We start from the raw sequence: 18,181 nt of genomic DNA on the forward strand, positions 1-18,181 counted from the left end.
TTCTCAGAAGTGGGATTTCAACCCACGCCCACATACGTAGACCAGAAGCCTAGTTCAACCCGTATGACTGGGCAAGGTTTCCCTTAAGTCTGGCGCCTTCGACCACTCGGCCATGCTGACACAATATATCAGCCCCAGCAAAAAAACACTGACTTTATGCTGGTAGTAAAGTAAAAAAAAGATTGTCAGAAGTGGGATTCGAACCCACGTCCACATACGTGGACCAAAGGCCTCGTTTAACCCGTATCACCGGGCAATGTTTCCTTTAAGTCTGGCGCCTTGGACCACTCGGCCATTCTGACACGATATTTCAGCCCAGCAAAAGGAGACACTGACTTTCTTCTGGTAGTAGATTAAAAAATTTTGTCAGAAGTGGGATTTGAACCCACGCACACATACGTGGACCAGAAGCCTCGTTCATCTCGTATGACTGGGCAAGGTTTCCCTTGAGTCTAGCACCTTCGACCACTCGGCCATTCTGACACAATATTTCAGCCCAGCAAAAGGAGACACTGACTTTGTGCTGGTAGTACATTAAAAAAATTGACAGAAGTGAGATTCGAAGCCACACACACATACGTGGACCAGAGGCCTCGTTCAACTCGCATCACCGGGCAAGGTTTCCCTTCAGTCTGGCGCCTTACACCACTCGGCCATTCTGATACGATACGTCAGCCCCAGCAAAAGGAGACGCTGACTTTGTTCTGTTAGTGAAGTAAAAAAAAGTTTGTCAGAAGAGGGGTTCGAACCCACGCACACATACGTGGACCAGAAGCCTCGTTCAACTCGTATCATTGGGCAAGGTTTCTCTTGAATCTGGCGCCTTAGACCACTCGGCCATTCAGATACGATATATTAGCCCCAGCAAAAGATGACACTGACTTTATGCTCGTAGTAAAGTAAAAAAAAAGTTTGTCTGAAGTGGGATTTGAACCCACGCCCACACACCTAGACCAGAAGTCTTGTTCAACCCCTATCACTGAGCAAGGTTTCTCTTGAGTCTGGCGCCTTAGACCACTCGGCCACTCGGACAAAATATATCAGCCCAGCAAATGGAGACACTGACATTGTTCTGGTAGTAAAGTAAAAAAAAGTTTGTCAGAAGTGGGATTCGAACTCACGCCCACATACGTGGACCAGAAGCCTCGTTCAACCAGTATCACCGGGCAAGGTTTCGCTTGAGTCTGGAGCCTTAGACCACTCGGCCATTCTGACACGATATATCAGCCCCAGCAAAAGAAGACACTGACTTCGTGCTGGTAGCAAAGTAAAAAAAAGTTTGTCAGAAGTGGGATTCAAACCCACGCACACATACGTGGACCAGAAGCCTCGTTACACTCATATCACTGGGCAAGGTTTCCCTTAAGTCTGGCGCCTTAGACCACTCGGCCATTCTGATACGATATGTCAGCCCCAGCAAAAGGAGACACTGACTTTGATCTGTTAGTGAAGTAAAAAAAAAGTTTGTCGGAAGAGGGATTCGAACCCACGCCCATATACGTTGACCAGAAGCCTCGTTCAACCCCTATCACTGGGCAAGGTTTCCCTTGAGTCTGGCGCCTTAGACCACTCGGCCATTCTGACACGATATAGCAGCCCCAGCAAAAGGAGACACTGACTTTCTTCTGGTAGTAGATTAAAAAATTTTGTCAGAAGTGGGATTCAAACCCACACCCACATACGTGGACAAGAAGCCTCGTTCAATCCTTATCACTGGGCAAGGTTTCCCTCAAGTCTGGCGCCTTCGACCACTCGGCCATTCTGACACAATATTTCGGCCCAGCAAAAGAAGACGCTGACTCTGTGCTGGTAGTAAAGTAAAAAAAATTGACAGAAGTGGAATTCGAACCCACGCACACATACGTGTACCAGAAGCCTCGTTCAACTCACTGGGCAAGGTTTCCCTTGAGTCTGGAGCCTTAGACCACTCGACCATTCTGGCACGATATTTCAGCCTTAGCAGAAGGTGACACTGACTTTGTGCTGGTAGTAAAGTAAAAAAAGAGCTTCTCAGAAGTGGGATTTCAACCCACGCCCGCATACGTAGACCAGAAGCCTCGTTCAACCCGTATGACAGGGCAAGGTTTCCCTTAAGTCTGGCGCCTTCGACCACTCGGCCATGCTGACACAATATATCAGCCCCAGCAAAAAAACACTGACTTTATGCTGGTAGTAAAGTAAAAAAAGATCGTCAGAAGTGGGATTCGAACCCACGTCCACATACGTCGACCAAAGGCCTCGTTTAACCGGTATCACCGGGCAATGTTTCCTTTAAGTCTGGTGCCTTAGACAACTCGGCCGTTCTGACACGATATATAAGCTGCAGCAAAGGAAGACACTGACTTTGTTCTGTTAGTGAAGTAAAAAAAGTTTGTCAGAAGTGGGATTCGCACCCACGCAAACATACGTGGACCAGAAGCCTCGTTTATCTCGTATGACTGGGCACGGTTTCCCTTGAGTCTAGCGCCTTCGACCACTCGGCCATTCTGACACAATATTTCAGCCCAGCAAATGAGACACTGACTTTGTGCTGGTAGTAAATAAAAAAAGAGTTTGTGAGAAGTGGGATTCGAACCCACGCCCACATACGTGGACCAGAAGCCTCATTCAACCCGTATCACTGGGCAAGGTTTCCCTTAAGTCTGGCGCCTTCGACCACTCGGCCATTCTGACACGATATTTTAGTCCTAACCAAAGAAGACACTGGCTTTGTTCTTGTACTAAAATAAAAAAAGTTTGTCAGAAGTGGGATTCACACCCACGCCCACATACGTGGACCAGAAGCCTCGTTCAACCCGTATCACTGCGCAAGGTTTCCCTTGAGTCTGGCGCCTTAGACCACTCGGCCATTCGGACAAAATATATCAGCCCAGCAAAAGGAGACACTGAGATTGTTCTGGTAGTAAAGTAAAAAAAAAGTTTGTCAGATGTGGGATTCGAACCCACGCCCACATACGTGGACCAGAAGCCTCGTTCAACCCGTATCACAGGGCAAGGTTTCGCTTGAGTCTGAAGCCTTAGACCACTCGGCCATTCTGACACGATATTTCAGCCCCAGCAAAAGGAGACACTGACTTTGTGCTGGTAGTAAAGTAAAGAAAAGAGCTTCTCAGAAGTGGGATTTCAACCGACGCCCTAAACGTAGACCAGAAGCCTCGTTAAACCCGTTTCACTGGGCAAGGTTTCCCTTAAGTCTGGCGCCTTGGACCACTCGGCCATTCTGACACGATATTTTAGTCCTAACCAAAGGAGACACTGGCTTTGTTTTTGTACTAAAATAAAAAAAGTTTGTCAGAAGTGGAATTCACACCCACGCCCACATACGTGGACCAGAAGCCTCGTTCAACCCGTATCTTTGCGCAAGGTTTCCCTTGAGTCTGGCGCCTTAGACCACTCGGCCATTCAGATAGGATATGTCCGCCTCAGCAAAAGAAGACGCTGACTCTGTGCTGGCAGAAAAAGTAAAAAAAAATTGACAGAAGCGAGATTCGAACCCACGCACACATACGTGGAAAAGAAGCCTAGTTCAACTCGCATCACTGGGCAAGGTTTCCCTTCAGTCTGGCGTCTTAGACCACTCGGCCATTCTGATACGATATGTCAGCCCCAGCAAAAGGAGACACTGACTTTGTTCTGTTAGTGAAGTAAAAAAAGTTTGTCTGAAGAGGGATTCGAACCCACGCCCACATACGTGGACCAGAAGCCTCGTTCAACCCCTATCACTGGGCAATGTTTCCCTTGAGTCTGGCGTCTTAGACTACTCGGCCATTCTGACACGATATATCAGCCCCAGCAAAAGAAGACACTGCCTTCGTGCCGGTAGTAAAGTAAAAAAAGTTTGTCAGAAGTGGGATTCGAACCCACGCCCTCATACGTGGACCAGAAGAATCGTTCAACCCGTATCATTGGGCAAGGTTTCCCTTGAGTCTGGCGCCTTAGACCACTCGGCCATTCGGACAAAATATATCAGCCCAGCAAAAGAAGACACTGACATTGTTCTGGTAGTAAAGTAAAAAAAAGTTTGTCAGAAGTGGGATTCGAACCCATGCCCACATACGTGGACCAGAAGCCTCGTTCAACCTGTATCACTGGGCAAGGTTTCGCTTGAGTCTGGAGCCTTAGACCACTCGGCCATTCTGACTCGATATTTCAGCCTCAGCAAAAAAACACTGACTTTATGCTGGTAGTAAAGTAAAAAAGATTGTCAGAAGTGGGATTCGAACCCACGTCCACATACGTGGACCAAAGGCCTCGTTTAACCCGTATCACCGGGTAATGTTTTCCTTAAGTCTGGCGCCTTGGACCACTCGGCCATTCTGACACAATATTTCAGCCCAGCAAAAGGAGACACTGACTTTCTTCTGGTAGTAGATTAAAAACTTTTGTCAGAAGTGGGATTCGAACCCACGCACACATACGTGGACCAGAAGCCTCGTTCATCTCGTATAACTGGGCAAGGTTTCCCTTGAGTCTAGCACCTTCGACCACTCGGCCATTCTGACACAATATTTCAGCCCAGCAAAACGAGACACTGACTTTGTGCTGGTAGTAAATTAAAAAAAATTGACAGAAGTGAGATACGAAGCCACGCACACATACGTGGACCAGAGGCCTCGTTCAACTCGCATCACCGGGCAAGGTTTCCCTTCAGTCTGGCGCCTTACACCACTCGGCCATTCTGATACGATATGTCAGCCCCAGCAAAAGGAGACGCTGACTTTGTTCTGTTAGTGAAGTAAAAAAAAGTTTGTCAGAAGAGGGGTTCGATCCCACGCACACATACGTGGACCAGAAGCCTCGTTCAACTCGTATCACTGGGCAAGGTTTCCCTTGAGTCTAGCGCCTTAGACCACTCGGCCATTCTGATACGATATATCAGCCCCAGCAAAAGATGACACTGACTTTATGCTCGTAGTAAAGTAAAAAAAAGTTTGTCTGAAGTGGGATTTGAACCCCCGCCCACACACCTAGACCAGAAGCCTCGTTGAACCCCTATCACCGGGTAAGGTTTCCCTTCAGTCTGACGCCTTAGACCACTCGGCCATTCTGACACAATTTTTCTGCCCAGCAAAAGGAGACACTGACTTTGTTCTGGTAGTAAAGTAAAAAAAAGTTTGTCAGAATAGGATTCGAACCCACGCCCACATACGTGGACCAGAAGCCTCGTTCAACCCGTATCACTGGGCAAGGTTTCCCTTGAGTCTGGAGCCTTAGACCACTCGACCATTCTGACACGATATTTCAGCCCCAGCTAAAGAAGACACTGACTTTGTGCTTGTAGTAAAGTAAAAAAAGAACTTCTCAGAAGTGGGATTTTAACCCACGCCCACATACGTAGACCAGAAGCCTCGTTCAACCCGTATCACTGGGAAAGGTTTCCTTTAAGTCTGGTGCCTTGGACCACTCGGCCATTCAGACACGATATTTCAGCCCAGCAAAAGAAGACACTGACTTTCTTCTGGTAGTAGATTAAAAAATTTTGTCAGAAGTGGCATTCAAACCCAGACCCACATGCGTGGACCAGAAGCCTCGTTCAACCCGTATCACTGGGCAAGGTTTCCCTTAAGTCTGGCGCCTTCGACCACTCGGTCATTCTGACACAATATTTCGGCCCAGCAAAAGAAGTCGCTGACTCTGTGCTGGTAGTAAAGTAAAAAAAATTGACAGAAGTGGGATTCGAACCCACGCATGCATACGTGTACCAGAAGCCTCGTTCAACTCAATGGGCAAGGTTTCCCTTGAGTCTGGAGCCTTAGACCCCTCGACCATTCTGACACGATATTTCAGCCTCAGCAGAAGGAGACACTGACTGTGTGCTGGTAGTAAAGTAAAAAAAAGAGCTTCTCAGAAGTGGGATTTCAACCCACGCCCACATACGTAGACCAGAAGCCTCGTTCAACCCGTATGACTGGGCAAGGTTTCCCTTAAGTCTGGCGCCTTCGACCACTCGGCCATGCTGACACAATATATCAGCCCCAGCAAAAAAACACTGACTTTATGCTGGTAGTAAAGTAAAAAAAAGATTGTCAGAAGTGGGATTCGAACCCACGTCCACATACGTGGACCAAAGGCCTCGTTTAACCCGTATCACCGGGCAATGTTTCCTTTAAGTCTGGCGCCTTGGACCACTCGGCCATTCTGACACGATATTTCAGCCCAGCAAAAGGAGACACTGACTTTCTTCTGGTAGTAGATTAAAAAATTTTGTCAGAAGTGGGATTTGAACCCACGCACACATACGTGGACCAGAAGCCTCGTTCATCTCGTATGACTGGGCAAGGTTTCCCTTGAGTCTAGCACCTTCGACCACTCGGCCATTCTGACACAATATTTCAGCCCAGCAAAAGGAGACACTGACTTTGTGCTGGTAGTACATTAAAAAAATTGACAGAAGTGAGATTCGAAGCCACACACACATACGTGGACCAGAGGCCTCGTTCAACTCGCATCACCGGGCAAGGTTTCCCTTCAGTCTGGCGCCTTACACCACTCGGCCATTCTGATACGATACGTCAGCCCCAGCAAAAGGAGACGCTGACTTTGTTCTGTTAGTGAAGTAAAAAAAAGTTTGTCAGAAGGGGGGTTCGAACCCACGCACACATACGTGGACCAGAAGCCTCGTTCAACTCGTATCATTGGGCAAGGTTTCTCTTGAATCTGGCGCCTTAGACCACTCGGCCATTCAGATACGATATATTAGCCCCAGCAAAAGATGACACTGACTTTATGCTCGTAGTAAAGTAAAAAAAAAGTTTGTCTGAAGTGGGATTTGAACCCACGCCCACACACCTAGACCAGAAGTCTTGTTCAACCCCTATCACTGAGCAAGGTTTCTCTTGAGTCTGGCGCCTTAGACCACTCGGCCACTCGGACAAAATATATCAGCCCAGCAAATGGAGACACTGACATTGTTCTGGTAGTAAAGTAAAAAAAAGTTTGTCAGAAGTGGGATTCGAACCCACGCCCACATACGTGGACCAGAAGCCTCGTTCAACCAGTATCACCGGGCAAGGTTTCGCTTGAGTCTGGAGCCTTAGACCACTCCGCCATTCTGACACGATATATCAGCCCCAGCAAAAGAAGACACTGACTTCGTGCTGGTAGCAAAGTAAAAAAAAGTTTGTCAGAAGTGGGATTCAAACCCACGCACACATACGTGGACCAGAAGCCTCGTTACACTCATATCACTGGGCAAGGTTTCCCTTAAGTCTGGCGCCTTAGACCACTCGGCCATTCTGATACGATATGTCAGCCCCAGCAAAAGGAGACACTGACTTTGATCTGTTAGTGAAGTAAAAAAAAGTTTGTCGGAAGAGGGATTCGAACCCACGCCCATATACGTTGACCAGAAGCCTCGTTCAACCCCTATCACTGGGCAAGGTTTCCCTTGAGTCTGGCGCCTTAGACCACTCGGCCATTCTGACACGATATAGCAGCCCCAGCAAAAAAACACTGACTTTATGCTGGTAGTAAAGTAAAAAAAGATCGTCAGAAGTGGGATTCGAACCCACGTCCACATACGTCGACCAAAGGCCTCGTTTAACCGGTATCACCGGGCAATGTTTCCTTTAAGTCTGGTGCCTTAGACAACTCGGCCGTTCTGACACGATATATAAGCTGCAGCAAAGGAAGACACTGACTTTGTTCTGTTAGTGAAGTAAAAAAAGTTTGTCAGAAGTGGGATTCGCACCCACGCAAACATACGTGGACCAGAAGCCTCGTTTATCTCGTATGACTGGGCACGGTTCCCTTGAGTCTAGCGCCTTCGACCACTCGGCCATTCTGACACAATATTTCAGCCCAGCAAATGAGACACTGACTTTGTGCTGGTAGTAAATAAAAAAAGAGTTTGTGAGAAGTGGGATTCGAACCCACGCCCACATACGTGAACCAGAAGCCTCATTCAACCCGTATCACTGGGCAAGGTTTCCCTTAAGTCTGGCGCCTTCGACCACTCGGCCATTCTGACACGATATTTTAGTCCTAACCAAAGAAGACACTGGCTTTGTTCTTGTACTAAAATAAAAAAAGTTTGTCAGAAGTGGGATTCACACCCACGCCCACATACGTGGACCAGAAGCCTCGTTCAACCCGTATCACTGCGCAAGGTTTCCCTTGAGTCTGGCGCCTTAGACCACTCGGCCATTCGGACAAAATATATCAGCCCAGCAAAAGGAGACACTGAGATTGTTCTGGTAGTAAAGTAAAAAAAAAGTTTGTCAGATGTGGGATTCGAACCCACGCCCACATACGTGGACCAGAAGCCTCGTTCAACCCGTATCACAGGGCAAGGTTTCGCTTGAGTCTGAAGCCTTAGACCACTCGGCCATTCTGACACGATATTTCAGCCCCAGCAAAAGGAGACACTGACTTTGTGCTGGTAGTAAAGTAAAGAAAAGAGCTTCTCAGAAGTGGGATTTCAACCGACGCCCTAAACGTAGACCAGAAGCCTCGTTAAACCCGTTTCACTGGGCAAGGTTTCCCTTAAGTCTGGCGCCTTGGACCACTGGGCCATTCTGACACGATATTTTAGTCCTAACCAAAGGAGACACTGGCTTTGTTTTTGTACTAAAATAAAAAAAGTTTGTCAGAAGTGGAATTCACACCCACGCCCACATACGTGGACCAGAAGCCTCGTTCAACCCGTATCTTTGCGCAAGGTTTCCCTTGAGTCTGGCGCCTTAGACCACTCGGCCATTCAGATAGGATATGTCCGCCTCAGCAAAAGAAGACGCTGACTCTGTGCTGGCAGAAAAAGTAAAAAAAAATTGACAGAAGCGAGATTCGAACCCACGCACACATACGTGGAAAAGAAGCCTAGTTCAACTCGCATCACTGGGCAAGGTTTCCCTTCAGTCTGGCGTCTTAGACCACTCGGCCATTCTGATACGATATGTCAGCCCCAGCAAAAGGAGACACTGACTTTGTTCTGTTAGTGAAGTAAAAAAAGTTTGTCTGAAGAGGGATTCGAACCCACGCCCACATACGTGGACCAGAAGCCTCGTTCAACCCCTATCACTGGGCAAGGTTTCCCTTGAGTCTGGCGTCTTAGACTACTCGGCCATTCTGACACGATATATCAGCCCCAGCAAAAGAAGACACTGCCTTCGTGCCGGTAGTAAAGTAAAAAAAGTTTGTCAGAAGTGGGATTCGAACCCACGCCCTCATACGTGGACCAGAAGAATCGTTCAACCCGTATCATTGGGCAAGGTTTCCCTTGAGTCTGGCGCCTTAGACCACTCGGCCATTCGGACAAAATATATCAGCCCAGCAAAAGAAGACACTGACATTGTTCTGGCAGTAAAGTAAAAAAAAGTTTGTCAGAAGTGGGATTCGAACCCATGCCCACATACGTGGACCAGAAGCCTCGTTCAACCTGTATCACTGGGCAAGGTTTCGCTTGAGTCTGGAGCCTTAGACCACTCGGCCATTCTGACACGATATTTCAGCCTCAGCAAAAAAACACTGACTTTATGCTGGTAGTAAAGTAAAAAAGATTGTCAGAAGTGGGATTCGAACCCACGTCCACATACGTGGACCAAAGGCCTCGTTTAACCCGTATCACCGGGTAATGTTTTCCTTAAGTCTGGCGCCTTGGACCACTCGGCCATTCTGACACAATATTTCAGCCCAGCAAAAGGAGACACTGACTTTCTTCTGGTAGTAGATTAAAAACTTTTGTCAGAAGTGGGATTCGAACCCACGCACACTACGTGGACCAGAAGCCTCGTTCATCTCGTATAACTGGGCAAGGTTTCCCTTGAGTCTAGCACCTTCGACCACTCGGCCATTCTGACACAATATTTCAGCCCAGCAAAACGAGACACTGACTTTGTGCTGGTAGTAAATTAAAAAAAATTGACAGAAGTGAGATACGAAGCCACGCACACATACGTGGACCAGAGGCCTCGTTCAACTCGCATCACCGGGCAAGGTTTCCCTTCAGTCTGGCGCCTTACACCACTCGGCCATTCTGATACGATATGTCAGCCCCAGCAAAAGGAGACACTGACTTTGTTCTGTTAGTGAAGTAAAAAAAAGTTTGTCAGAAGAGGGGTTCGATCCCACGCACACATACGTGGACCAGAAGCCTCGTTCAACTCGTATCACTGGGCAAGGTTTCCCTTGAGTCTAGCGCCTTAGACCACTCGGCCATTCTGATACGATATATTAGCCCCAGCAAAAGATGACACTGACTTTATGCTCGTAGTAAAGTAAAAAAAAAGTTTGTCTGAAGTGGGATTTGAACCCACGCCCACACACCTAGACCAGAAGCCTTGTTCAACCCCTATCACTGAGCAAGGTTTCTCTTGAGTCTGGCGCCTTAGACCACTCGGCCACTCGGACAAAATATATCAGCCCAGCAAAAGGAGACACTGACATTGTTCTGGTAGTAAAGTAAAAAAAAGTTTGTCAGAAGTGGGATTCGAACCCACACCCACATACGTGGACCAGAAGCCTCGTTCAACCAGTATCACCGGGCAAGGTTTCGCTTGAGTCTGGAGCCTTAGACCACTCGGCCATTCTGACACGATATATCAGCCCCAGCATAAGAAGACACTGACTTCGTGCTGGTAGCAAAGTAAAAAAAAGTTTGTCAGAAGTGGGATTCAAACCCACACCCACATACGTGGACCAGAAGCCTCGTTCAATCCGTATCACTGGGCAAGGTTTCCCTTAAGTCTGGCGCCTTCGACCACTCGGCCATTCTGGCACGATATTTCAGCCTTAGCAGAAGGAGACACTGACTTTGTGCTGGTAGTAAAGTAAAAAAAAGAGCTTCTCAGAAGTGGGATTTCAACCCACGCCCGCATACGTAGACCAGAAGCCTCGTTCAACCCGTATGACTGGGCAAGGTTTCCCTTAAGTCTGGCGCCTTCGACCACTCGGCCATGCTGACACAATATATCAGCCCCAGCAAAAAAACACTGACTTTATGCTGGTAGTAAAGTAAAAAAAGATTGTCAGAAGTGGGATTCGAACCCACGTCCACATACGTAGACCAATGGCCTCGTTTAACCGGTATCACCGGGCAATGTTTCCATTAAGTCTGGTGCCTTAGACAACTCGGCCGTTCTGACACGATATATAAGCTGCAGCAAAGGAAGACACTGACTTTGTTCTGGTAGTAAAGTAAAAAAAGTTTGTCAGAAGTGGGATTTGAACCCACGCACACATACGTGGACCAGAAGACTCGTTCATCTCGCATCACCGGGCAAGGTTTCCCTTCAGTCTGGCGCCTTACACCACTCGGCCATTCTGATACGATATGTCAGCCCCAGCAAAAGGAGACGCTGACTTTGTTCTGTTAGTGAAGTAAAAAACGTTTGTCAGAAGAGGGGTTCGAACCCACGCACACATACGTGGACCAGAATCCTCGTTCAACTCGTATCACTGGGCAAGGTTTCCCTTGAGTCTGGCGCTTTAGACCACTCGGCCATTCTGATACGATATATCAGCCCCAGCAAAAGATGACACTGACTTTATGCTCGTAGTAAAGTAAAAAAAAGTTTGTCTGAAGTGGGATTTGAACCCCCGCCCACACACCTAGACCAGAAGCCTCGTTGAACCCGTATCACAGGGCAAGGTTTTCCTTGAGTCTGGCGCCTTAGACCACTCGGCCATTTTGACACGATATATCAGCCCCAGCAAAAGAAGACACTGACTTCGTGCTGGTAGTAAAGTAAAAAAAGTTTGTCAGAAGTGGGATTCGAACCCACGCACACATACGTGGACCAGAAGCCTCGTTCAACCCGTATCACTGGGCAAGGTTTCCCTTGAGTCTGGAGCCTTAGACCACTCGACCATTCTGACACGATATTTCAGCCCCAGCAAAAGAAGACACTGACTTTGTGCTGGTAGTAAAGTAAAAAAAAAGAACTTCTCAGAAGTGGGATTTTAACCCACGCCCACATAGGTAGACCAGAAGCCTCGTTCAACCCGTATCACTGGGAAAGGTTTCCTTTAAGTCTGGTGCCTTGGACCACTCGGCCATTCTGACACGATATTTCAGCCCAGCAAAAGAAGACACTGACTTTCTTCTGGTAGTAGATTAAAAAATTTTGTCAGAAGTGGGATTCAAACCCACACCCACATACGTGGACCAGAAGCCTCGTTCAACCCGTATCACTGGGCGAGGTTTCCCTTAAGTCTGGCGCCTTCGACCACTCGGTCATTCTGACACAATATTTCGGCCCAGCAAAAGAAGACGCTGACTCTGTGCTGGTAGTAAAGTAAAAAAAATTGACAGAAGTGGGATTCGAACCCACGCATGCATACGTGTACCAGAAGCCTCGTTCAACTCACTGGGCAAGGTTTCCCCTGAGTCTGGAGCCTTAGACCACTCGACCATTCTGACACGATATTTCAGCCGCAGCAGAAGGAGACACTGACTTTGTGCTGGTAGTAAAGTAAAAAAGAGCTTCTCAGAAGTGGGATTTCAACCCACGCCCACATACGTAGACCAGAAGCCTCGTTCAACCCGTATGACTGGGCAAGGTTTCCCTTAAGTCTGGCGCCTTGGACCACTCGGCCATTCTGACACGATATTTCAGCCCCAGCAAAAGGAGACACTGACTTTGTGCTGGTAGTAAAGTAAAGAAAAGAGCTTCTCAGAAGTGGGATTTCAACCGACGCCCTAAACGTAGACCAGAAGCCTCGTTAAACCCGTTTCACTGGGCAAGGTTTCCCTTAAGTCTGGCGCCTTGGACCACTCGGCCATTCTGACACGATATTTCAGCCCAGCAAAAGGAGACACTGACTTTCTTCTGGTAGTAGATTAAAAAAGTTTCGTCAGAAGTGGGATTCGAACCCACGCACACATACGTGGACCAGAAGCCTCGTTCATCTCGTATGACTGGGCAAGGTTTCCCTTGAGTCTAGCACCTTCGACCACTCGGCCATTCTGACACAATATTTCAGCCCAGCAAAAGGAGACACTGACTTTGTGCTGGTAGTAAATTAAAAAAAATTGACAGAAGTGAGATTCGAACCCTCGCACACATACGTGGACCAGAGGCCTCGTTAAACTCACATCACCGGGCAAGGTTTTCCTTCAGTCTGGCGCCTTACACCACTCGGCCATTCTGATACGATATGTCAGCCCCAGCAAAAGGAGACGCTGACTTTGTTCTGTTAGTGAAGTAAAAAAAAGTTTGTCGGAAGAGGGGTTCGAACCCACGCACACATACGCGGACCAGAAGCCTCGTTCAACCCGTATCACTGAGCAAGGTTTCTCTTGAGTCTGGCGCCTTAGACCACTCGGCCATTCGGACACGACATATCAACCCAGCAAAAGGAGACACTGACATTGTTCTGTTAGAAAAGTAAAAAAAAAGTTTGTCAGAAGTGGGATTCGAACCCACGCCCACATACGTGGACCAGAGGCCTCGTTCAACCCGTATCACTGGGCAAGGTTTTCCTTGAGTCTGGCGCCTTAGACCACTCGGCCATTCTGACACGATATATCAGCCCCAGCAAAAGAAGACACTGACTTCGTGCTGGTAGTAAAGTAAAAAAAGTTTGTCAGAAGTGGGATTCGAACCCACGCACACATACGTGGACCAGAAGCCTCGTCACACTCGTATCACTGGGCAAGGTTTCCCTTAAGTCTGGCGCCTTAGACCACTCGGCCATTCTGATACGATATGTCAGCCCCAGCAAAAGGTGACACTGACTTTGTTCTGTTAGTGAAGTAAAAAAAAGTTTGTCGGAAGCGGGATTCGAACCCACGCCCACATACGTGGACCAGAAGCCTCGTTCAACCCCTATCACTGGGCAAGGTTTCCCTTGAGTCTGGCACCTTAGACCACTCGGCCATTCTCACACGACATAGCAGCCCCAGCAAAAGAAGACACTGACTTCGTGCTCGTAGTAAAGTAAAAAAAGTTTGTCAGAAGTGGGATTCGAACCCACGCCCACATACGTGAACCAGAAGCATCGTTCAACCCGTATCACTGGGCAAGGTTTCCCTTGAGTCTGGCGCCTTAGACCACTCGGCCATTCGGGCAAAATACATCAGCCCAGCAAAAGGAGACACTGACATTGTTCCGGTAGTAAAGGAAAAAAAGTTTGTCAGAAGTGGGATTCGAACCCACGCCCACATACGTGGCCAGAAGCCTCGTTCAACCCGTATCACTGGGCAAGGTTTCGCTTGAGTATGGAGCCTTAGGCCACTCGGCCATTCTGACAAGATATTTCAGCCCCAGCAAAAGAAGACACTGACTTTGTGCTGGTAGTAAAGTAAAAAAAAGAGCTTCTCAGAAGTGGGATTTCAACCCACGCCCACATACGTAGACCAGAGGCCTCGTTAAACCCGTATCACTGGGCAAGGTTTCCCTTAAGTCTGGCGCCTTGGACCACTCGGCCATTCTGACACGATATTTTAGTCCTAACCAAAGGAGACACTGGCTTCGTTCTTGTATAAAATGAAAAAAAAGTTTGTCAGAAGTGGAATTCACACCCACGCCCACATACGTGGACCAGAAGCCTCGTTCAACCCGTATCTTTGCGCAAGGTTTCCCTTGAGTCTGGCGCCTTAGACCACTCGGCCATTCAGATAGGATATGTCAGCCTCGGCAAAAGAAGACGCTGACTCTGTGCTGGCAGAAAAAGTAAAAAAAATGACAGAAGTGAGATTCGAACCCACGCACACATACGTGGAACAGAAGCCTAGTTCAACTCGCATCACTGGGCAAGGTTTCCCTTCAGTCTGGCGTCTTAGACCACTCGGCCATTCTGATACGATATGTCAGCCGCAGCAGAAGGAGACACTGACTTTGTGCTGGAAGTAAAGTAAAAAAAAGAGCTTCTCAGAAGTGGGATTTCAACCCACGCCCACATACGTATACCAGAAGCCTCGTTCAACCCGTATGACTGGGCAAGGTTTCCCTTAAGTCTGGCGCCTTCGACCACTCGGCCATGCTGACACAATATATCAGCCCCAGCAAAAAACACTGACTTTATGCTGGTAGTAAAGTAAAAAAAAGATTGTCAGAAGTGGGATTCGAACCCACGTCCACATACGTGGACCAAAGGCCTCGTTTAACCCGTATCACCGGGCAATGTTTCCCTTAAGTCTGGTGCCTTAGACAACTCGGCCGTTCTGACACGATATATAAGCTGCAGCAAAGGAAGACACTGACTTTGTTCTGGTAGTAAAGTAAAAAAAGATTGTCAGAAGTGGGATTCGCACCCACGCACACATACGTGGACCAGAAGCCTCGTTTATCTCGTATGACTGGGCACGGTTTCCCTTGAGTCTAGCGCCTTCGACCACTCGGACATTCTGACACAATATTTCAGCCCAGCAAAAAGAGACACTGACTTTGTGCTGGTAGTATAGTAAAAAAAAGTTTCTCAGATTTGGGATTCGAACCCACGCCCACATACGTGGACCAGAAGCCTCGTTCAACCCGTATCACAGGGCAAGGTTTCGCTTGAGTCTGAAGCCTTAGACCACTCGGCCATTCTGACACGATATTTCAGCCCCAGCAAAAGGAGACACTGACTTTGTGCTGGTAGTAAAGTAAAGAAAAGAGCTTCTCAGAAGTGGGATTTCAACCGACGCCCTAAACGTAGACCAGAAGCCTCGTTAAACCCGTTTCACTGGGCAAGGTTTCCCTTAAGTCTGGCGCCTTGGACCACTCGGCCATTCTGACACGATATTTCAGCCCAGAAAAAGGAGACACTGACTTTCTTCTGGTAGTAGATTAAAAAAGTTTTGTCAGAAGTGGGATTCGAACCCACGCACACATACGTGGACCAGAAGCCTCGTTCATCTCGTATGACTGGGCAAGGTTTCCCTTCAGTGTAGCACCTTCGACCACTCGGCCATTCTGACACAATATTTCAGCCCAGCAAAAGGAGACACTGACTTTGTGCTGGTAGTAAATTAAAAAAAATTGACAGAAGTGAGATTCGAACCCTCGCACACATACGTGGACCAGAGGCCTCGTTAAACTCACATCACCGGGCAAGGCTTCCCTTCAGTCTGGCGCCTTACACCACTCGGCCATTCTGATACGATATGACAGCCCCAGCAAAAGGAGACGCTGACTTTGTTCTGTTAGTGAAGTAAAAAAAAGTTTGTCGGAAGAGGGGTTCGAACCCACGCACACATACGCGGACCAGAAGCCTCGTTCAACCCGTATCACTGAGCAAGGTTTCTGTTGAGTCTGGCGCCTTAGACCACTCGGCCATTCGGACACGACATATCAACCCAGCAAAAGGAGACACTGACATTGTTCTGTTAGATAAGTAAAAAAAAGTTTGTCAGAAGTGGGATTCGAACCCACGCCCACATACGTGGACCAGAAGCCTCGTTTATCTCGTATGACTGGGCACGGTTTCCCTTGAGTCTAGCGCCTTCGACCACTCGGACATTCTGACACAATATTTCAGCCCAGCAAAAAGAGACACTGACTTTGTGCTGGTAGTAAATAAAAAAAGACTTTGTGAGAAGTGGGATTCGAACCCACGCCCACATACGTGGACCAGAAGCCTCATTCAACCCGTATCATTGGGCAAGGTTTCCCTTAAGTCTGGCGCCTTCGACCGCTCGGCCATTCTGACACAATATTTTAGTCCTAACCAAAGAAGACACTGGCTTTGTTCTTGTACTAAAATAAAAAAAGTTTGTCAGAAGTGGGATTCACACCCACGCCCACATACGTGGACCAGAAGCCTCGTTCAACCCGTATCACTGCGCAAGGTTTCCCTTGAGTCTGGCGCCTTAGACCACTCGGCCATTCGGACAAAATATATCAGCCCAGCAAAAGGAGACACTGAGATCGTTCTGGTAGTATAGTAAAAAAAAGTTTCTCAGATGTGGGATTCGAACCCACGCCCACATACGTGGACCAGAAGCCTCGTTCAACCCGTATCACAGGGCAAGGTTTCGCTTGAGTCTGAAGCCTTAGACCACTCGGCCATTCTGACACGATATTTCAGCCCCAGCAAAAGGAGACACTGACTTTGTGCTGGTAGTAAAGTAAAGAAAAGAGCTTCTCAGAAGTGGCATTTCAACCGACGCCCTAAACGTAGACCAGAAGCCTCGTTAAACCCGTTTCACTGGGCAAGGTTTCCCTTAAGTCTGGCGCCTTGGACCACTCGGCCATTCTGACACGATATTTCAGCCCAGAAAAAGGAGACACTGACTTTCTTCTGGTAGTAGATTAAAAAAGTTTTGTCAGAAGTGGGATTCGAACCCACGCACACATACGTGGACCAGAAGCCTCGTTCATCTCGTATGACTGGGCAAGGTTTCCCTTCAGTCTAGCACCTTCGACCACTCGGCCATTCTGACACAATATTTCAGCCCAGCAAAAGGAGACACTGACATTGTGCTGGTAGTAAATTAAAAAAAATTTACAGAAGTGAGATTCGAACCCTCGCACACATACGTGGACCAGAGGCCTCGTTAAACTCACATCACCGGGCAAGGCTTCCCTTCAGTCTGGCGCCTTACACCACTCGGCCATTCTGATACGATATGACAGCCCCAGCAAAAGGAGACGCTGACTTTGTTCTGTTAGTGAAGTAAAAAAAAGTTTGTCGGAAGAGGGGTTTGAACCCACGCACACATACGCGGACCAGAAGCCTCGTTCAACCCGTATCACTGAGCAAGGTTTCTGTTGAGTCTGGCGCCTTAGACCACTCGGCCATTCGGACACGACATATCAACCCAGCAAAAGGAGACACTGACATTGTTCTGTTAGAAAAGTAAAAAAAAGTTTGTCAGAAGTGGGATTCGAACCCACGCCCACATACGTGGACCAGAGGCCTCGTTCAACCCGTATCACTGGGCAAGGTTTTCCTTGAGTCTGGCGCCTTAGACCACTCGGCCATTCTGACACGATATATCATCCCCAGCAAAAGAACACACTGACTTCGTGCTGGTAGTAAAGTAAAAAAAGTTTGTCAGAAGTGGGATTCGAACCCACGCACACATACGTGGCCAGAAGCCTCGTTCAACCCGTATCACTGGGCAAGGCTTCCCTTAAGTCTGGCGCCTTGGACCACTCGGCCATTCTGACACGATATTTTAGTCCTAACCAAAGGAGACACTGGCTTCGTTCTTGTACTAAAATAAAAAAAGTTTGTCAGAAGTGGAATTCACAGCCACGCCCACATACGTGGACCAGAAGCCTCGTTCAACCCGTATCTTTGCGCAAGGTTTCCC

General features: G+C 48.0%; 42 non-coding genes across 42 annotated transcripts; all 42 read right to left on the minus strand.

The window, feature by feature from the left end:
- Positions 1 to 183: 183 nt before the first annotated feature.
- TRNAL-UAA (transfer RNA leucine (anticodon UAA)) lies at positions 184 to 302 on the minus strand. Its single transcript has 2 exons — positions 265 to 302; positions 184 to 229 (listed from the first exon to the last, which is right to left on the minus strand). It is a non-coding gene; the product is annotated as a tRNA-Leu (tRNA).
- Positions 303 to 364: 62 nt separating this feature from the next.
- Positions 365 to 483, minus strand: TRNAL-CAA (transfer RNA leucine (anticodon CAA)). Its single transcript has 2 exons — positions 446 to 483; positions 365 to 410 (listed from the first exon to the last, which is right to left on the minus strand). It is a non-coding gene; the product is annotated as a tRNA-Leu (tRNA).
- A 430-nt stretch (positions 484 to 913) lies between these two features.
- Positions 914 to 1,032, minus strand: TRNAL-CAA (transfer RNA leucine (anticodon CAA)). Its single transcript has 2 exons — positions 995 to 1,032; positions 914 to 959 (listed from the first exon to the last, which is right to left on the minus strand). It is a non-coding gene; the product is annotated as a tRNA-Leu (tRNA).
- Positions 1,033 to 1,096: 64 nt separating this feature from the next.
- On the minus strand, positions 1,097 to 1,215 carry TRNAL-CAA (transfer RNA leucine (anticodon CAA)). The gene is made up of 2 exons: positions 1,178 to 1,215; positions 1,097 to 1,142 (listed from the first exon to the last, which is right to left on the minus strand). It is a non-coding gene; the product is annotated as a tRNA-Leu (tRNA).
- Positions 1,216 to 1,465: 250 nt separating this feature from the next.
- Positions 1,466 to 1,584, minus strand: TRNAL-CAA (transfer RNA leucine (anticodon CAA)). Its single transcript has 2 exons — positions 1,547 to 1,584; positions 1,466 to 1,511 (listed from the first exon to the last, which is right to left on the minus strand). It is a non-coding gene; the product is annotated as a tRNA-Leu (tRNA).
- Positions 1,585 to 1,647: 63 nt separating this feature from the next.
- Positions 1,648 to 1,766, minus strand: TRNAS-UGA (transfer RNA serine (anticodon UGA)). The gene is made up of 2 exons: positions 1,729 to 1,766; positions 1,648 to 1,693 (listed from the first exon to the last, which is right to left on the minus strand). It is a non-coding gene; the product is annotated as a tRNA-Ser (tRNA).
- Positions 1,767 to 2,554: 788 nt separating this feature from the next.
- TRNAL-UAA (transfer RNA leucine (anticodon UAA)) lies at positions 2,555 to 2,673 on the minus strand. Its single transcript has 2 exons — positions 2,636 to 2,673; positions 2,555 to 2,600 (listed from the first exon to the last, which is right to left on the minus strand). It is a non-coding gene; the product is annotated as a tRNA-Leu (tRNA).
- Positions 2,674 to 2,921: 248 nt separating this feature from the next.
- On the minus strand, positions 2,922 to 3,040 carry TRNAL-CAA (transfer RNA leucine (anticodon CAA)). Its single transcript has 2 exons — positions 3,003 to 3,040; positions 2,922 to 2,967 (listed from the first exon to the last, which is right to left on the minus strand). It is a non-coding gene; the product is annotated as a tRNA-Leu (tRNA).
- A 799-nt stretch (positions 3,041 to 3,839) lies between these two features.
- Positions 3,840 to 3,958, minus strand: TRNAL-CAA (transfer RNA leucine (anticodon CAA)). The gene is made up of 2 exons: positions 3,921 to 3,958; positions 3,840 to 3,885 (listed from the first exon to the last, which is right to left on the minus strand). It is a non-coding gene; the product is annotated as a tRNA-Leu (tRNA).
- A 64-nt stretch (positions 3,959 to 4,022) lies between these two features.
- Positions 4,023 to 4,141, minus strand: TRNAL-CAA (transfer RNA leucine (anticodon CAA)). Its single transcript has 2 exons — positions 4,104 to 4,141; positions 4,023 to 4,068 (listed from the first exon to the last, which is right to left on the minus strand). It is a non-coding gene; the product is annotated as a tRNA-Leu (tRNA).
- A 61-nt stretch (positions 4,142 to 4,202) lies between these two features.
- Positions 4,203 to 4,321, minus strand: TRNAL-UAA (transfer RNA leucine (anticodon UAA)). The gene is made up of 2 exons: positions 4,284 to 4,321; positions 4,203 to 4,248 (listed from the first exon to the last, which is right to left on the minus strand). It is a non-coding gene; the product is annotated as a tRNA-Leu (tRNA).
- Positions 4,322 to 4,383: 62 nt separating this feature from the next.
- On the minus strand, positions 4,384 to 4,502 carry TRNAL-CAA (transfer RNA leucine (anticodon CAA)). The gene is made up of 2 exons: positions 4,465 to 4,502; positions 4,384 to 4,429 (listed from the first exon to the last, which is right to left on the minus strand). It is a non-coding gene; the product is annotated as a tRNA-Leu (tRNA).
- A 1,522-nt stretch (positions 4,503 to 6,024) lies between these two features.
- Positions 6,025 to 6,143, minus strand: TRNAL-UAA (transfer RNA leucine (anticodon UAA)). The gene is made up of 2 exons: positions 6,106 to 6,143; positions 6,025 to 6,070 (listed from the first exon to the last, which is right to left on the minus strand). It is a non-coding gene; the product is annotated as a tRNA-Leu (tRNA).
- A 62-nt stretch (positions 6,144 to 6,205) lies between these two features.
- TRNAL-CAA (transfer RNA leucine (anticodon CAA)) lies at positions 6,206 to 6,324 on the minus strand. Its single transcript has 2 exons — positions 6,287 to 6,324; positions 6,206 to 6,251 (listed from the first exon to the last, which is right to left on the minus strand). It is a non-coding gene; the product is annotated as a tRNA-Leu (tRNA).
- A 430-nt stretch (positions 6,325 to 6,754) lies between these two features.
- On the minus strand, positions 6,755 to 6,873 carry TRNAL-CAA (transfer RNA leucine (anticodon CAA)). Its single transcript has 2 exons — positions 6,836 to 6,873; positions 6,755 to 6,800 (listed from the first exon to the last, which is right to left on the minus strand). It is a non-coding gene; the product is annotated as a tRNA-Leu (tRNA).
- A 64-nt stretch (positions 6,874 to 6,937) lies between these two features.
- Positions 6,938 to 7,056, minus strand: TRNAL-CAA (transfer RNA leucine (anticodon CAA)). The gene is made up of 2 exons: positions 7,019 to 7,056; positions 6,938 to 6,983 (listed from the first exon to the last, which is right to left on the minus strand). It is a non-coding gene; the product is annotated as a tRNA-Leu (tRNA).
- A 249-nt stretch (positions 7,057 to 7,305) lies between these two features.
- TRNAL-CAA (transfer RNA leucine (anticodon CAA)) lies at positions 7,306 to 7,424 on the minus strand. Its single transcript has 2 exons — positions 7,387 to 7,424; positions 7,306 to 7,351 (listed from the first exon to the last, which is right to left on the minus strand). It is a non-coding gene; the product is annotated as a tRNA-Leu (tRNA).
- A 426-nt stretch (positions 7,425 to 7,850) lies between these two features.
- TRNAL-UAA (transfer RNA leucine (anticodon UAA)) lies at positions 7,851 to 7,969 on the minus strand. The gene is made up of 2 exons: positions 7,932 to 7,969; positions 7,851 to 7,896 (listed from the first exon to the last, which is right to left on the minus strand). It is a non-coding gene; the product is annotated as a tRNA-Leu (tRNA).
- A 248-nt stretch (positions 7,970 to 8,217) lies between these two features.
- Positions 8,218 to 8,336, minus strand: TRNAL-CAA (transfer RNA leucine (anticodon CAA)). Its single transcript has 2 exons — positions 8,299 to 8,336; positions 8,218 to 8,263 (listed from the first exon to the last, which is right to left on the minus strand). It is a non-coding gene; the product is annotated as a tRNA-Leu (tRNA).
- Positions 8,337 to 9,135: 799 nt separating this feature from the next.
- TRNAL-CAA (transfer RNA leucine (anticodon CAA)) lies at positions 9,136 to 9,254 on the minus strand. Its single transcript has 2 exons — positions 9,217 to 9,254; positions 9,136 to 9,181 (listed from the first exon to the last, which is right to left on the minus strand). It is a non-coding gene; the product is annotated as a tRNA-Leu (tRNA).
- Positions 9,255 to 9,318: 64 nt separating this feature from the next.
- TRNAL-CAA (transfer RNA leucine (anticodon CAA)) lies at positions 9,319 to 9,437 on the minus strand. Its single transcript has 2 exons — positions 9,400 to 9,437; positions 9,319 to 9,364 (listed from the first exon to the last, which is right to left on the minus strand). It is a non-coding gene; the product is annotated as a tRNA-Leu (tRNA).
- Positions 9,438 to 9,498: 61 nt separating this feature from the next.
- Positions 9,499 to 9,617, minus strand: TRNAL-UAA (transfer RNA leucine (anticodon UAA)). The gene is made up of 2 exons: positions 9,580 to 9,617; positions 9,499 to 9,544 (listed from the first exon to the last, which is right to left on the minus strand). It is a non-coding gene; the product is annotated as a tRNA-Leu (tRNA).
- A 62-nt stretch (positions 9,618 to 9,679) lies between these two features.
- Positions 9,680 to 9,797, minus strand: TRNAL-CAA (transfer RNA leucine (anticodon CAA)). Its single transcript has 2 exons — positions 9,760 to 9,797; positions 9,680 to 9,724 (listed from the first exon to the last, which is right to left on the minus strand). It is a non-coding gene; the product is annotated as a tRNA-Leu (tRNA).
- A 431-nt stretch (positions 9,798 to 10,228) lies between these two features.
- Positions 10,229 to 10,347, minus strand: TRNAL-CAA (transfer RNA leucine (anticodon CAA)). The gene is made up of 2 exons: positions 10,310 to 10,347; positions 10,229 to 10,274 (listed from the first exon to the last, which is right to left on the minus strand). It is a non-coding gene; the product is annotated as a tRNA-Leu (tRNA).
- Positions 10,348 to 10,411: 64 nt separating this feature from the next.
- On the minus strand, positions 10,412 to 10,530 carry TRNAL-CAA (transfer RNA leucine (anticodon CAA)). The gene is made up of 2 exons: positions 10,493 to 10,530; positions 10,412 to 10,457 (listed from the first exon to the last, which is right to left on the minus strand). It is a non-coding gene; the product is annotated as a tRNA-Leu (tRNA).
- Positions 10,531 to 10,595: 65 nt separating this feature from the next.
- On the minus strand, positions 10,596 to 10,714 carry TRNAL-UAA (transfer RNA leucine (anticodon UAA)). Its single transcript has 2 exons — positions 10,677 to 10,714; positions 10,596 to 10,641 (listed from the first exon to the last, which is right to left on the minus strand). It is a non-coding gene; the product is annotated as a tRNA-Leu (tRNA).
- A 431-nt stretch (positions 10,715 to 11,145) lies between these two features.
- On the minus strand, positions 11,146 to 11,264 carry TRNAF-GAA (transfer RNA phenylalanine (anticodon GAA)). The gene is made up of 2 exons: positions 11,227 to 11,264; positions 11,146 to 11,191 (listed from the first exon to the last, which is right to left on the minus strand). It is a non-coding gene; the product is annotated as a tRNA-Phe (tRNA).
- A 431-nt stretch (positions 11,265 to 11,695) lies between these two features.
- TRNAL-CAA (transfer RNA leucine (anticodon CAA)) lies at positions 11,696 to 11,814 on the minus strand. Its single transcript has 2 exons — positions 11,777 to 11,814; positions 11,696 to 11,741 (listed from the first exon to the last, which is right to left on the minus strand). It is a non-coding gene; the product is annotated as a tRNA-Leu (tRNA).
- A 68-nt stretch (positions 11,815 to 11,882) lies between these two features.
- TRNAL-UAA (transfer RNA leucine (anticodon UAA)) lies at positions 11,883 to 12,001 on the minus strand. Its single transcript has 2 exons — positions 11,964 to 12,001; positions 11,883 to 11,928 (listed from the first exon to the last, which is right to left on the minus strand). It is a non-coding gene; the product is annotated as a tRNA-Leu (tRNA).
- A 62-nt stretch (positions 12,002 to 12,063) lies between these two features.
- TRNAL-UAA (transfer RNA leucine (anticodon UAA)) lies at positions 12,064 to 12,182 on the minus strand. The gene is made up of 2 exons: positions 12,145 to 12,182; positions 12,064 to 12,109 (listed from the first exon to the last, which is right to left on the minus strand). It is a non-coding gene; the product is annotated as a tRNA-Leu (tRNA).
- Positions 12,183 to 12,790: 608 nt separating this feature from the next.
- On the minus strand, positions 12,791 to 12,909 carry TRNAL-CAA (transfer RNA leucine (anticodon CAA)). Its single transcript has 2 exons — positions 12,872 to 12,909; positions 12,791 to 12,836 (listed from the first exon to the last, which is right to left on the minus strand). It is a non-coding gene; the product is annotated as a tRNA-Leu (tRNA).
- A 430-nt stretch (positions 12,910 to 13,339) lies between these two features.
- On the minus strand, positions 13,340 to 13,458 carry TRNAL-CAA (transfer RNA leucine (anticodon CAA)). The gene is made up of 2 exons: positions 13,421 to 13,458; positions 13,340 to 13,385 (listed from the first exon to the last, which is right to left on the minus strand). It is a non-coding gene; the product is annotated as a tRNA-Leu (tRNA).
- Positions 13,459 to 13,522: 64 nt separating this feature from the next.
- Positions 13,523 to 13,641, minus strand: TRNAL-UAA (transfer RNA leucine (anticodon UAA)). Its single transcript has 2 exons — positions 13,604 to 13,641; positions 13,523 to 13,568 (listed from the first exon to the last, which is right to left on the minus strand). It is a non-coding gene; the product is annotated as a tRNA-Leu (tRNA).
- A 65-nt stretch (positions 13,642 to 13,706) lies between these two features.
- Positions 13,707 to 13,830, minus strand: TRNAL-CAA (transfer RNA leucine (anticodon CAA)). The gene is made up of 2 exons: positions 13,788 to 13,830; positions 13,707 to 13,752 (listed from the first exon to the last, which is right to left on the minus strand). It is a non-coding gene; the product is annotated as a tRNA-Leu (tRNA).
- Positions 13,831 to 13,889: 59 nt separating this feature from the next.
- TRNAL-CAA (transfer RNA leucine (anticodon CAA)) lies at positions 13,890 to 14,008 on the minus strand. Its single transcript has 2 exons — positions 13,971 to 14,008; positions 13,890 to 13,935 (listed from the first exon to the last, which is right to left on the minus strand). It is a non-coding gene; the product is annotated as a tRNA-Leu (tRNA).
- Positions 14,009 to 14,071: 63 nt separating this feature from the next.
- Positions 14,072 to 14,189, minus strand: TRNAL-CAA (transfer RNA leucine (anticodon CAA)). Its single transcript has 2 exons — positions 14,152 to 14,189; positions 14,072 to 14,104 (listed from the first exon to the last, which is right to left on the minus strand). It is a non-coding gene; the product is annotated as a tRNA-Leu (tRNA).
- Positions 14,190 to 15,722: 1,533 nt separating this feature from the next.
- Positions 15,723 to 15,841, minus strand: TRNAF-GAA (transfer RNA phenylalanine (anticodon GAA)). The gene is made up of 2 exons: positions 15,804 to 15,841; positions 15,723 to 15,755 (listed from the first exon to the last, which is right to left on the minus strand). It is a non-coding gene; the product is annotated as a tRNA-Phe (tRNA).
- Positions 15,842 to 16,270: 429 nt separating this feature from the next.
- On the minus strand, positions 16,271 to 16,389 carry TRNAL-CAA (transfer RNA leucine (anticodon CAA)). Its single transcript has 2 exons — positions 16,352 to 16,389; positions 16,271 to 16,316 (listed from the first exon to the last, which is right to left on the minus strand). It is a non-coding gene; the product is annotated as a tRNA-Leu (tRNA).
- A 64-nt stretch (positions 16,390 to 16,453) lies between these two features.
- Positions 16,454 to 16,572, minus strand: TRNAL-UAA (transfer RNA leucine (anticodon UAA)). Its single transcript has 2 exons — positions 16,535 to 16,572; positions 16,454 to 16,499 (listed from the first exon to the last, which is right to left on the minus strand). It is a non-coding gene; the product is annotated as a tRNA-Leu (tRNA).
- Positions 16,573 to 17,186: 614 nt separating this feature from the next.
- On the minus strand, positions 17,187 to 17,305 carry TRNAF-GAA (transfer RNA phenylalanine (anticodon GAA)). The gene is made up of 2 exons: positions 17,268 to 17,305; positions 17,187 to 17,232 (listed from the first exon to the last, which is right to left on the minus strand). It is a non-coding gene; the product is annotated as a tRNA-Phe (tRNA).
- A 429-nt stretch (positions 17,306 to 17,734) lies between these two features.
- On the minus strand, positions 17,735 to 17,853 carry TRNAL-CAA (transfer RNA leucine (anticodon CAA)). Its single transcript has 2 exons — positions 17,816 to 17,853; positions 17,735 to 17,780 (listed from the first exon to the last, which is right to left on the minus strand). It is a non-coding gene; the product is annotated as a tRNA-Leu (tRNA).
- A 64-nt stretch (positions 17,854 to 17,917) lies between these two features.
- On the minus strand, positions 17,918 to 18,035 carry TRNAL-UAA (transfer RNA leucine (anticodon UAA)). The gene is made up of 2 exons: positions 17,998 to 18,035; positions 17,918 to 17,962 (listed from the first exon to the last, which is right to left on the minus strand). It is a non-coding gene; the product is annotated as a tRNA-Leu (tRNA).
- Positions 18,036 to 18,181: the final 146 nt, after the last annotated feature.

Source organism: Rhipicephalus microplus, chromosome 2 (assembly GCF_043290135.1).
Source record: "Rhipicephalus microplus isolate Deutch F79 chromosome 2, USDA_Rmic, whole genome shotgun sequence".
Lineage (NCBI taxonomy): Eukaryota > Metazoa > Arthropoda > Arachnida > Ixodida > Ixodidae > Rhipicephalus > Rhipicephalus microplus.